A 14394-nucleotide genomic window follows, 5' to 3' on the forward strand; every position below is an offset into this window, starting at 1 on the left:
ATCCAAGAAAATAAAGCAAAATCGGAAAGAAAGAGTTTATTCCTAATTCCACCTGCCCCCAAGCAGAAATATCCTAAACTAGTAAAAACATCATTCAGGCATGTTTGCTTAAATGTACACAGCCATGTATAGAGTCAAATATGTATTCCCACACCCATTGGATAAGCAATGTTATGGATTTGACGCATATTTAAGCTTTTTCAATGTATCCAAGCAGTAATATGTTGTACTGTATATTTTTCTTACATTACAAAACTTTTAAAATTTATTTACTTTTTAATTAAAGTATAATTTACAATGTTGTGTTAGTTTCTGATGTATAGCAAAGTGATTCAGTTATATATATATATATATATATATATATTTTATTTTTCATATCTTTTTCATTTAGGTTATTACAAGATATTGAATATAGTTCCCTGTGCTATACAGTAGGACCTTATTGTTTATCTATTTCATATATAGTAGTTTGAAACTGCTAATCCAAACTTCTAATTTATCTCTACCACCCTTTCCATTTTGGCACCCTTAAATTTGCTTTCTATGTCTGTGAGTCTGTTTCTGTTTTGGAAATAAGTTCATTTGTATCATTCTTTACATTCCACATATCACTGATATCATATGACATTTGTCTTTCTCTGACTTATTTCACTTAGTATGATAATGTCTAGGTCCAACAATGTTACTGCAAATGGCATTATTTCATTATTTTTTATGGCTGAGTAGTATTCCATCGTATACATATACCACAACTTCTTTATCCACTCATCTACTGATGGACATTTAGGCTGCTTCCATGTCTTGGCTATTGTAAATAGTGCTGCTAGGAACACTGGGGTGCATGCATCTTTTCAAATTGGAGTTTTCTCTGGATATGTGCCCAGGAGTGGGATTGTTGGATCATATGGTAAGTCTATTTTTAGTTTTTAAGGAACCTCCATACTGTTTTCCACAGTGGCTGCACCAAATTACATTTCCACCAACGGTGTTGGAGAGTTCCCTTTTCTCCACATCCTCTCTAGCATTTATCATTTGTTGACTTTTTGATGATGGCCATTCTGACTGGTGTAAGGTGATACCTTGTTGTAGTTTTGATTTGCATTTCTCTAATAATTAGCAATGTTGAGCATCTTTTTATGTGCCTGTTGGCCATCAGTATGTCTTCTTTGGAGGAAATGTCTGTTTAGATCTTCTGCCCATTTTTTGATGGGGTTGTTTGTTGTTGTCATTGAGTTGTATGAGTTGCTTGTATATTTTGGAAATGAAGGTCTTGTCAGTTACATCAGTTTGCAAATATTTTCTCCCATTCTGTAGGATGTCTTTTTGTTTTGTTTTTGGTTTCCTTTGCTGTGCAAAAGCTTATAAGTTTGATTAGTTTTCATTGGTTTATTTTTGCTTTTATTTCTATTGCCTGGGTAAACCGCCTAGGAGAACATTGCTACGATTTATGTCACAGAATGTTTTGCCCATGTTCTCTTCTAGGAGTTTTATGGTATCCTGTCTCATATTTAAGTCTTTAAGCCGTTTTGAGTTTATTTTTGTGTATAGTGTGAGGGAGTGTTCTAATTTCATTGATTTACATGAGGCTGTCCTGCCTTCCCAACACCACTTGCCAACGAGACAGTCTTCATATATTAATTATACATACATGGGGTCATATATAATTATATTATATGGGGTCACACAATACAAATTAATACACAGGCTGTTAATTTACTCAGCCTGGTCACAGCCATCTTTTCATTTCTATAGCCATAGCTCTACCTTACCCTTTCCAAAGCTATATTATATTTAATTGAATAAATGGATTATTCTTTAGTTATTCATTTCTCATTAATGGACATTTAATGAGTTTTTAATACTTCATACTTAAATCACATGCACTTGTCTTACTTTCTTTGTGTAAATTCCTGGTTGCAGAATCACTGCAATAAAACTAGTGCACATATCAAGTTTCCCTAGCATGGTACTAGTATGTTATAGTGTGTTGAAGGCTAAGGCTAAAGACAGATCTAGGTTCAAGTTCTGTACCTGATGCTTACTAAGTGAGCAACTTACTTAGCAATTGGAGTCTTAATTTCTTCTTTTGTGAAATAGAGGTAATAATATTGCCCACATCATGGTTATGAGGCCTGAAGGAAAACATGTAATGTATTGAGCAAAGCAAATACTTAGCAGGAGCTCTATGCATGTTATCTTTTAAAGTTTCATTTACCTTTTTCCAGATGGTTCTCAAGAAGAATTCCACAAATTTAGACAATGTTGCAAGTTTCAGGCATGGAGAGACTATTAAACTTTCAACTTATCTGAAGGGTAAAAACTAACACCACGAGGTTGTTTTCATTTGAGTTTTTTAGTGAAGCTGTGAAAGAATTTCAACCTAAAATGAAACCAGAAGATATGGAATGGAGAATCTTACGCATACACCATCAGAAGAATGGCACTTAAGACCCGACACACCGATTTCCATTAAATGCCTGATTTACAAAAGACCCAAGGCTTCTCCTGACCAATAAGATTTGCTAAGAATTTCTCCCCATCCCCACACCAGTGAACTTACTGTTTGGATTCTGGCTGGATGTCCACCTCTATGCACTCCTTGCGCATAAACATAGTCCATCCCAAACCCTCAAGGGACTCCCTGAAGCTTGCTAGAGCATGTATTTCCCCGGACTGCAATTGCTCTGCTAGTCCTGGATAAACCCAATTTCTAGTCATTTGAGCATGCCCCAGGTTATCTCTTTCTTTAGGTTCACAAAGCTGATCAGTTCTTCTTATCTGTTGCATATTTGTTTTTTAAACTACCCATAATTAGTAATCAAGTTTTCCTCCCGTCTCGCCTCTATTTCAGTGACTGGCACACTACAGTGTATAGTTCAAATTTTGCCTGCAGCCTGTTTTTGTCAATGATGTTTTATTGCAAAACAGTCACATCCATTCATTTACATATTGTCCACAACTGCTTTCATGTGCCAATGGCTGAGTCAAGTAGTCTCCAAAGAGACATTTTGGCCCATAAAGACTAAAACACTATTGAACCCTTTAAAGAAAAAACTAGCTGGCCTTGGTCTATGGTGATTCTTCCTGTCAATGACTGCCTCCCTTTGTGGACTGTACATTTCTCTGTAAGTACAGGGACAACACTTCAATCATCGAGTGCCCTTTACCTAGTCCAGTCCTTGGCATGGAGTTGTATTCAGTGAACATTTCCAATATCATCCCTGTTTTACTAAGGACCATAAAATTCAGGAAACTTAAGTGACTGAAAAACATCTGAAGGTTTAATTCTGAAAGAAGGCTTCCTCTCTTCTTTTTATTGGCCGAATTCTGCTTATCCTTCAAGGCCAAAGGCAAATGACATATTATTTATGAGTGTATTCTCTAAATCTATATCCTTCTCAAATGAATAAGCCAATGGCTTCCTCCTCTGTATATCACAAGACTCTGGAAAAACCAATAGTACAATAGTACAGAATTATAACTTCACATTATAATTAAGAGTAATTAAGAGTTAAGAGTGTACGAGCCTGTCCTCCTTCATAGGATGTGACCTTTTTTTTTTTAGATCAGAGACTCTATTTTGTGTTTCTTTTTATGCCCACAGTATCCAGCAAATAGTGGCCTTGCATTAAATATTCATTAAATAAATGAATGAAGAATATACTCATTGTTCGTCTTAGCCTGGGTCATTTAACTTTCCTCTGCATTAATTTAACCACCAAACATAATATTTCCCCATCAGCTCTCAAGGTTAGGAGCTCCATCAGTCCACCTTGGAGTCAGGTGCTTAATTGACCAGACTGCTTGTGGATGACATGGACTCATTCCCTTCTCACAGCAGGTAACATTCTGCTCTAAACACTACTGAACATTTCCCTGACTGGATATAGAATTCCTTTTTAACAAGGTCTCTGCTGCTAAAGAGAAAAGCAATGAACCCAATAATTCTACCAGCCTCTGATTCTTGGCATTGCTTAGGAGAGGAAAGGAAGGATGTGGTTAAGAAACTCAATCACTGTATTTCCTCAGGTCATGCACTTAACAAATATTTAGTGAGAACCTGATCTGAAAGAAGCTATTTGCTAAATCCTGGAATATACACCCCCCTCAAAAAAAAATTTTTTTTCCTTCAAGAGTGAAGGAGCTCGTCTTGTAAAGTTGTGTTTTTTTGGCTCAACTAATGGATTTGAAAGATTTGAAAGTATGCTCTCTCCAGGGAAACTCAAAACAAACCAACAAAAAATAGCCAGGCATTATATGCCAATCTAGGACATGGTTAGCCCAAGGCCACATAGCAAATTGGTATCTCTGGGGGAAATCTTCTCATCTATGTAATAAAAATCCCACAAGACAATTCCACTGACTCTAAAAATTCCATAAGTTTATGGCTGACAACAGATTCCTCAAACTGAGGATTGTGTGGTCCCATCCAAATCCTTACTTTATTCTGTTTTACGGATCATGAGTGATTTCAATTTTTAAAACAATCACCTAGTAATTGTTGTAATGGATGTAAATTTGTGGTTGTAGAAATTAGTGTGTTACTGTCTTTCTAGTGTTTCTCATCTTCTAATTACAATGTCTTTTTAAAGAAAATTTTACCAAGATATGCCCTCTTCTCTGGCAATTCCCTAGATGATATCTTCATTTGTAGAATGGCAACAATGAATTCCAGAGCATTCAGTTTCCTCACTAAGAAAAATACCCTCAGTATCGTCACAAATGCATGGAGCTACATAAAAACAAAGGCCATTTAGCTGTATTGTTCATCAGGGTCAGTGACTGGCTGGTAAAATTGAGAGAACAGTATCATGCCCAGTATATCACCCTATTCCATGTTTGATGGCTCCTCTTCCTTGGTCTGGGAGAGAATTAGAGACATAAAGCCTTAAGATGCCAGAGACATGATGTTTATAGTAAATCTTTCAGTGCTTAAACCTACAAACACACTCACTTTGGACTATTACAACTTTAGACACAACAACCACTTGGATACTCAAAAAGCATTAATTAGACATGTCACCCAAGAAGATATACAGATGGCCAATAAGCACACGAAAGACCCTCGAGATCATTTTTCATTAAAGAAATGCAAGCTGAATCAAACACACAACTTAACTTTGAGGCATGGAGGATTAGGTATGAAGTCAAGAGTGATAGTCAGTGATATTTGTGGCACCTTGCTCTGGAAAACTGTGTGCAAAGTTGAAGATAGAAATCACCTTGATGGTCCTTTATTTTCTTATAAAGTATACACCATTAGCCAGTCACCCAAGAAAATTCAATTCTGGACAAGCTCTCTGCCCTACAACAGGTACAACTCATCAAGTTGTTGCTTGAATTCTAGTTCTGTCACATACAATATGTGACCTTGGCTGAGACTCTCCTCATCTATAAAATGGGGATAAAAACATTTACCTCGTAGGGTGGTTATAAGATTAAATTAGGTGTTCTCTACAAAATACTCAGTCCAGTGCCTGATATATAAGGATACTTATGCCAACTGTTATTCTTATTATCCAAGCAGTCATAGCATCACAGCAGGAGCTGGATCTGTGTCCCCCCCCCCGACATGGCTAGTTAGGGTCCTGGGACTGTATCAAAGGAATACATGAGCAAAACACCTGAGGTGGTGAAGAAATCTTCCAGTAATTGGTGTTGTTTCAATGTAGCCCTGGGAAAGGTAAAATTGATTCCAGTTCAAGAAATCTAGCTGCCTTCCTGGGGACATGTGATGGGTAGAGAAGGGGGAAAGGTGCAGTTTGGCTGGGTTGGCCTTATTCTGGCAGGGAGATTTCCTGGAGCTAAAGCTAACGCTGTACAACTTTGGGTGTTTGATCGATGAAGCGGTCTAAGAAGTGAAGGAAACAATCAGGAAAGAGAAGTTAAGAGTAACTCAGAAAGCGCCCTGCACATAGAGATCCTTCTTAATTTAGCCTAGATGAGGTCAACTGAACTATTGTTTTTAAATTAAAATCATATAATTTTCTGTGTTTCTGCATCCTTTTTTCAACAGAGGAGTTGTTAATTTGCTGTCTTTCTTTCATAGAAAAGCTACATTTAAATCATCCTTGAAAAATACATTTGTCACTATGGGTCTTAAAAGTCAGGCTTTGTAAATTTCACAACAGACAATACATGCCTTTAGTGTGTCATTCACTCAGATGCCATCAAGCCTTTGCTTATGGCCTTCTCTCTGACTAAAGTGCCCTGCCCCTCCTTTGGGCACCAAAATCAGGCTTGTACTTCAAGCTCCCCCCCCCCGCAAAATGCCATTTTCCGTTGACACATCCAGGAAAAATTCATGACCATTTCATCCCACTCTACTTAGCTGAAAAAACTGCTGGCATAATTTCAACATTTGTCTTCAAGTCTGAAGGCCTGCTTCAACTTTAGCTCTAAGTAGCAAGGCTATAGTAGGTTCTCAAAAGTTTTTTATTTCTTAGAATATGATGTTACTCTATGTTTTGAACATCAATTACTTTTCAAATATTAGTTTTTTTTCCCTCAAATGCAGTCTACATCTCTCCTGTTGTTTCTTCAGGATGTCCTTTGATTTACTTTTTTACACTAGAAGTATGATTTAAAGTAAAATAATTTTATTACTTTTACTCTTATTAGTAAAGCAAAATACTACTTAAAGAGAAACAGAGAAACAATGCAGATAGGGAACAAATAAAAATGTCTTCTGGTCCAACCACCAAGGCACAAGCACTGTTCATATTTTGGTGGAAATCCTTCCAGAACCCCTTCTCCTCCCAACACAGACACACATACACAAAGCAAATACAACTTAGTCCATTTTTACTGCCATCAGTAAGCTTCTTACTCACATCTCCTAACAAAATATTTCTTTGCAGCTTGGGTCTCTGAGGTATGTCTGCTGATTTAACAAGTTTCTGCTACCTATTACCTCCACAGGAGACCCTCCTGTTAAGAAAGAGTTGAGCTAGTTTCTCCTCAGCTTAGTTCATCACTAACAAAATTGTCAGCTAAATTCTAACTGCAGAATCCTTATTACAGCTGATTATATAAAAGGCAGATAAAGCACGGCAGGGGTTTTGGATTTTAGGTGGAATATGCAGCATTGAAGGCATTAGAGCAATGGCTTCTTGCTTAATAATCAGAGTCCCAGTGAAATGGACAGGACAGGGCATCCACACGAGGAAAGAAATGGACAATTTAGGGAACACACAGCACCCAAATTTGCATGGTGTGGTACAGGCTTGTACTCGCGGAATCCCACGGAAAACTCACGAGGGAGCGCTGGGGGAAGTTAATCGATTTGCAAAGGTCTCCTACACATGAAGTGATGGAATTGCAAATTCAAACCCAGGTCCCTCTGGTCTGCATTCCATATCCTGTAAACAACCATTTCACAATTGCCACAAGAACATCATACTTAGGGCTCTGGGCTCTGACCAAGATCTCCCATACACAGATCTCCCTTACACAGATAGAGAACTGTAATCTAAACATTAAATAAGTCCTAATCATGCTAACAGCTAAAAATTTAAACAAAAATTTAGAAAGAAAAGGAAAACTGTGGCTGACATACATTTTTAATAATGGCTAACACATTAAGGTGAATTACCTCATTCAGTTCTCGTAGATTCCCACAAAGTAGGTAGCACTACATGGGGGACAGCACCCGTTTGCCCAGGTATAGCCACTCTATCCATCCTTCCTCATTCTTATCAGTGAACTTGTGTGGACTGTGAGCTCCTTTGTCCTCTGGCTGTGAACTAGGTTCAAACAATATGGAAAAGTGGCAGGATGTCAGAAGGAGGAGAGAGAAGGTCAAGGTCTTTGTGTTCCTGGCTCCCTCTCTACGAAGATCACAGGTGGCTGAGTCCTTTGGCAGGTCTAGTTAGGAGGAGCTTTCCATATAGTTCTCTGTGATTTCAGACTGAGATGATCACTACATTCACTCACTATCCAGGTCCACAGGTAGTAAAAGCCTGTCGGGATCACTCGTCCTTGTGGGTTCCCTGTACAATGCCCACCCCAACGTGAATACACACTGCTGATCATGCAGGCTGTGTTGTTTTACAAATAAGGGACTCATATTCAGAGAGATACGGTGACTTCCCCAAAGTCACAGAGGTAGCAAATGTTAGAACTCAGATTCAAACCCAGCCAAACATCAAATCACAGCCCACAGCAGTCTGCTTTCTTATGCTGACTCTTTTTCCAGCCTATAAAATCCAAATTTCGATCCCTGTTTTCTCTGAAGTCCTTGATAGCCTGATGGCCCACAGAGCAATGAAAGAAATTCAACTCCCAGAGCAGTGGGCAGCATTAGTCATATCTTCAGCCACCACAGGAGAAAGTACAATTTTATGAACCCAGGTCTAGTTAGCATAGAAAAATGCTATAAAAGCTATCTACAAAATGTACACAGGGTAATTCACCTCTAAAATCCACCCATTTGTGCCACTAAATATTTTCAAATATGAAAGAGGATATTTCAAGAAATTTCCATAATCTAACATTCCAATACCAAACTAAGGAATGCCTGGAGTATCATTATGGTTCATAAAGAGAAAATATTGTACAAAATACAGAAGGGAGTAAGCAAAGTCAAAGGATGGCTGTATAGAATAGGTAGACTTTGAAAGGTCATTTATCTGAAAAGTGTTGGTCTCCTTTCTGGGAAAGGGTGGGGGGATTGCAATGTCATCAAATCCATACTACCAGGCAACCAGGAAAATGAGGTAATTGAGTAAGGTTTGCCTTATATTCTGCTATTCAGGGTTCATGCCTATCCACAATGAGGAAGGTTTTTCAGAGGCCTCTCTCAGCCTGCCTCTTCACCTTAATCTTCCACTACCAATCCCATTTTACATTCTGGGTGAATCAAGCTACTTGTAGATTCCCAAGTCCATAATTCTTAGTAACTCTGCAAGTTTCTCATGCTGTTCCAACTGCCTGGATTCCCTGCTCCTCCATGCTGCCTTGTAAACTCCACTACCCTTCAAAACCCTGATGAAAACTGTCATCTCCATGAGAGCACTATTAAATTACATCAAATTTAGAGCTGCCATAGCACACTGAATATTCCTCATTTGCTAGATATTGAGGGCATACATCACTCAACTGAGCTGGATATTCTTTGAGTAATTGTTTTTTCATCTTTGTATCCTTAGAATATAGTACATGGCTTGCATTGTTGATTCAATAAATGTGTACTGAATAAATTTATGAATGAATGATTGATCAAAAGCTTATAGCAGAGACCAGGAAGATTTCATCACTTAATTGAAGAAAAAACTGTGAGTAACCTCAGATTTGAAGTACAATGTGGAATCTATGTAGGCTTTGGAATAAATATGAAATACATTTCTAGGAAGCAAATATAGGATTGTCTTAGGCTAGGAAGTGAGTGCACTGTGCTTAACTACTCCCCATGATCATCAAATCAATTTACTAAAAATGGTAGTTCGTGGCATAATAGTTCTTCTCTCTCACTAACATCATGCCTACCACAGTGATGGGCTCTTAATCCTGTACTCTTAGGTTTCCTTCTTTGCCCACTGGAGTTGGGCAAATGGTGGCCCCAAAGATAGCAGGTTCTAATCCTTGGAACTTGTAAATGTTACCTTATTTGGAAAGAGTCTTTGCAGGTTGATTAATTTAAGGATCTTGAAGTGAGGTCATCTTGGATTGCTGCTTGGTCCCTAAGTACCATCACAAGTGTCCTTTTAAAAGAGGAGGAGGATATTTGACATACAGGTGAAGGAAAGTTAAGATTAGACAGTCTAGACAGCCGATTCTGATGTGGTGACTCCGTGTTGCAAATAAACTAACGTTGTCTTCTTCCTGAGCTTGGATTCTAGGGCAGTGCAAACCCTAGGGACTTACTTCCTCCACTCCTGCCAACCACAGCTTGAGGGAATTCTTTGCTTGATCCCTACCAACACCTTCACAGGATGTACCTTCAAGTATACTTCACAGGCATTTGTAGCCCTGGAAGTTCTATTCACCCTGAACCTACGAGTAGCAAATTTCCTGGAAAGGAAGCCAGGAGATTCCACCTGAAGTTCCTTTATCAAGAACCCATTTTACACATGTTATATGTTTATTGGGATGGCGTTTATCTTGACACTTCATTGCCTAGTAAGCATATTGTTTTTTAACTTAGTTCATTTGTGGTGGCATTAAAGGAGGAGGATGAAGAATGATGGGGTTGCCTGACTCAAATATTGGGGATGCTTATGTTGCCCTGCCTCCCTCCATGGCAATCCTAAAAAGCAGCTCCTTGCTCTCCATCCTCAAATGATGGGTTCTTATCAGCTTAGAGCTTTTGGAGCAGTGTACCATGGGACATAGCCATTCCTCATGTAGCTAAAGCAGACCTCTGCAGAAATGCTCTCTCCCCTTTCCCTATTCTTGCTATTCTTATACTAGGCATTGCTTATGGATATTATATATAGAATATAACTAATCTCTCTCTCTCTCTTTGTCTCTCTCTTTCTTCCTACGTTGAGAAAACCACTTAAGCTTTTTATGGCTTTGCAAATTAAAGTCTGATCTTTCTCACCCAATAAATTATTCCTCCTTGCACGCATTTATTTCAGGCAAAAGCCACCATAAATCTGGAATTAAACAAATAAAGCCATCTTCCACGTGATGACTCAAAGACTGAGAAAAGCAAGGTTCTGAGTCAGAGGAAGGATTTTAGCATTTTGTGGACAGATTTTTCTGTTTTGTTATTCAGCCTTGTGTAGGATTTAATGATCTGAATCGACTCTTTGTAAAACCCACGGATCCATCTACGCAAAGCAAAAATAAACAGACTTGTTAGAAGAGATCACAGAATAGAAGGAATGGAGCACATGCATGTCTGCCCCAGCATCGCTGCAATCATATGATGGAAGGTCTGCCATTTTTAAGGTGAGGGAGGACATGATAACCCAACATGACCCCCTGAAACTGACCGCAAATGGCAGTACTATCACCTTAATTGCAATGTGTCACTCATTTTCTTGCCAGTATACTTGGATCTGGGATAAATATTTTGCTCATTAGAAATAAACAAAAATGACTCAGTCTCTTTAATATCTCACAATGTGCTGGTAGGGCTGTCACCACTGTCAACATTTTGATGATCTTTTTCCACAAATAGGTTAAAAATATTCACACCGGGCATTCGTGAGTTGCTCACTATTCTACATATTTATACAACCACTTGCAAAAATCACCTTGTGAACACTTACTGTGGGCCAGGCACTGTTTTAGGCACTGGGAGGACATCAGCACACAGAGCAAATATCCTCCATTTGTGTAGCTTTTATTACAATAAACACACACAAAAATAAGTGAATTACCTAGTGTGTTGCAAGGTGATAGAGTTTTTTTTTTTTTTTTTAAAAAAAGCAAAAGTATGGCAAGGAAAATGGAGAGCGCTCAGGGCAGATGTTGCTGTGTTAAAGAGGGTAATCAGAATGAGCTTTATTGACAGGCTGAGATTGGAGCCAAGGCTTGGAAGAGGCGAGGTAATTAGCTAGGCAGATATCTGAGGTGTGTGCTCCCAGTCAGGAGAAGAGCAAAAACGAAGACCTTTTAATGGAAGGATGGCCAACCTGCTCACAGATCATTTAGGAGGCCAGCGCGATTGAACTGGAGGAAGAGAGGGGGACTGCAGAATAAAAGGATAGTAGAGAAACAAAGGAGACGGACCATGAAGGCTGCATGGATACAGCAAAGGAAAGCCATATCAAACACAAATACTTGTACATCAGGACCGCACCTAACCATGCGATATCTTCCTAAGCAGGATTTGCTCTTCTTAAAGCCACTACTGGCAGAAGTAACAAAAACAAAAATTATGTTTGGGCTCTTATAATCTTGTAACAAGAGTTTACATATCTTGCAAAGCACAGGACAGGCAAAATCATCATCTCAACAGAAGGAAAACCAAGCACACGGCTTCATTCATTTCCTAACTGGGCTTTGATATGACTTTTTCAATATGCATGCTTTGTTCTATATCCAGAAAATGAGACTTAAAACGTTAAAAGAGAATTGCCCCAAGTGGGTAGACTGAGCCCAGGCAAGTAAGCTCAATTCTAAAATCTCTTCAAATAAAAAAAGAGGGTTTTGTTGTTGTTATTGTTGTTGTTTTAAGTTTGTTTTTGTCTTAAGAGGATTGGAATGACAACACCACGCCTTTTGTGGGTTGTTACTGTGTGCCAGGTGCTGTTTACATGAGTTAACATATTTATCCCATAACAAGTCTCTGAGAAGGATATTATTACTTTCCCCCCATTTTACAGGTAAGAAAGCTGAGGCACTGAAAAAACAATTGGTAACTTGCTCACGTTGATGTAGCTGGTAAGCAACAGAACTAGGATTCTCTCCCTGTCAGGCCGATTCCAAAACTCACATTTTTAGCTCTCAGGCTACGCCTCATCATTTAGAAACCAGGACAGTTCCTTAGGAATCTTGAGGTCTTTCCGAAATGTACACAAAGAAAGGGCAGCTGACATCTTTGCCCCCGGATAAAGCAGCGAGTGTGGGAGGAGAAGGAAAAGTGAATAAAAAGGGAGCTCCACATGCAGAACCAATGCTCTCCTTCCTTCTCCCCTCCCTCATTCAGGCCATCATGCACTGTCGAAGGCAAATCAGGTCATCGCGGCATCAGAGAGCAGTTGCTTTCCAGTCTAAAGATGAGGAGGTAACGTGGAATGCTCAGACCTTTGAAAGACACCACCAGGAAAATGATCAAATTCAATGCACAGGAGAAATAAGATCTGCAAGACCACAGACTTCAGAGAGCAAACCGGCAATAGGGAAAGAGCTAAAATTATGCTCTCAGACCCTGAAGAAACTGATCACATCCATAGAAGAGCAGGCTTTCATAGAAGTTTTTGGTTTTTTTTTTTTCTTTTAAAGAAAAAGAAATACTGGACTTCGAAGCAAAATCCCTGCAATTAAAAACTCAAGAGCTGGGCTGGATTGCATAATAGACAAGGCTGATAAGCAAATTAGGGAGTTGAAAAAGGGAACAAAACTATTGTTCCAGGGTGATAAAGGTCAGAGAAAAATCTAGAGAGAAGAGAAGTTTGACTCTGAAGTCTCTTTTCACTGCCTCCCTTGCCCTCTCCATTCCCTTCCTCTACCTGGATGTAACCAATTTTTATAGACTTTTCATAGACTTTTCTAGTCCTTTTCCTTTTCATGCGAGTCTCTGTGAGTGTGCACACTTTTGTTTTACATAAATAGAATCATCCTGTATCTCTATTTTCTCAAATTTTCTCTTTTCATTAAGGTATGACCAGAACTTTCAAATCTCACTCTCTGTACTTCCGTGGTAAGATGTTTATAATAGCATTCATCAAAATATGAACTGAAATATAAAATATAGCAAAGATTTTTGTATACATTTTCCCAATATAGATTTTTATCCATTTATTCAACATTTTTAGCATTTGAATTAAAATGCTAAAAATTTGAACTACAAATTTCTGTTCTCCCTGTGAGTTGCTGATCCGATGAACTGCGGCCACACATCCTAATGAGGAGTCACTCATTTTCTCCAGTTAGTATTAAAAGGCTTGAAAAGATGTGAATGGGATGCCGGTCTTTATTCATCTGTTTAACTGAACTTACTGAGTGTGGCGTGGGTGGCTGGCTCTATGGTAAGAATAAAAAAAAATAAACATACATGAGTAGAGAGATATTAAGGGCATGAACCAAACAAAAGGGCATGGTAAAAAAAAAAAAAAAGTTCAGCTTCCTTTTTGAAGAAGAATCAATACAATATGGTGGCCAAGCTAATGGACTGGGGAGAGAAGGCAGAAAGCTGAGATGAAGGTGACGCAGGTGTTATCCAAACACCTACTTGCTACTTCCATTAATTAAGATGTAGGGAATAAAAGCATCCTCGAACGGGCTTGCAAGGAGTGGGAAGAAATGATGACTTTAGTTTTAAACATATGCATGGGCTATAGGTCACCTGAATGAAGCAGCAGTCCTGTGGAGCAAAACCATACCACGTGTTTCATAATGTTGTATTAAACTTAACACTGAAACATTAACATAGGAAAGACTGTGAGAAATCATACAGCGCAGAAATTAGCTGAACTGATGTAATCAGAGGCTGCCTACTGCTTCTTTTTGTTTGTTTTCCTAGGCATTGTTACAACTTGCAGAACAGAGTACTAGCAGAACTTTGAAAAATATTATACTGCTCATCTTCACCCATATGTTACCTAAAGATTCTCTGAATTGCATACTGTTAAATCCAGATGCATAATAAGATCCTTATCTACTCTTGAATGTACAGTAGTATTAAATACCTCTTCTGCCTACACAACACTCCTACAGGCAGCTCAGTGAAACCAACAGGTGTAAGATACCTTTTAGTTAAAATCACGGCCATGAACATTG

At 38.6% G+C, this 14394-nt stretch overlaps 1 protein-coding gene across 1 annotated transcript in view; it reads right to left on the reverse strand.

The window, feature by feature from the left end:
* Nucleotides 1-14394, reverse strand: part of LRRC4C (leucine rich repeat containing 4C) — an 876636-nt gene that overhangs the window by 818237 nt on the left and 44005 nt on the right.

Source organism: Camelus ferus, chromosome 10, assembly GCF_009834535.1.
Source record: "Camelus ferus isolate YT-003-E chromosome 10, BCGSAC_Cfer_1.0, whole genome shotgun sequence".
Taxonomy (NCBI): domain Eukaryota; kingdom Metazoa; phylum Chordata; class Mammalia; order Artiodactyla; family Camelidae; genus Camelus; species Camelus ferus.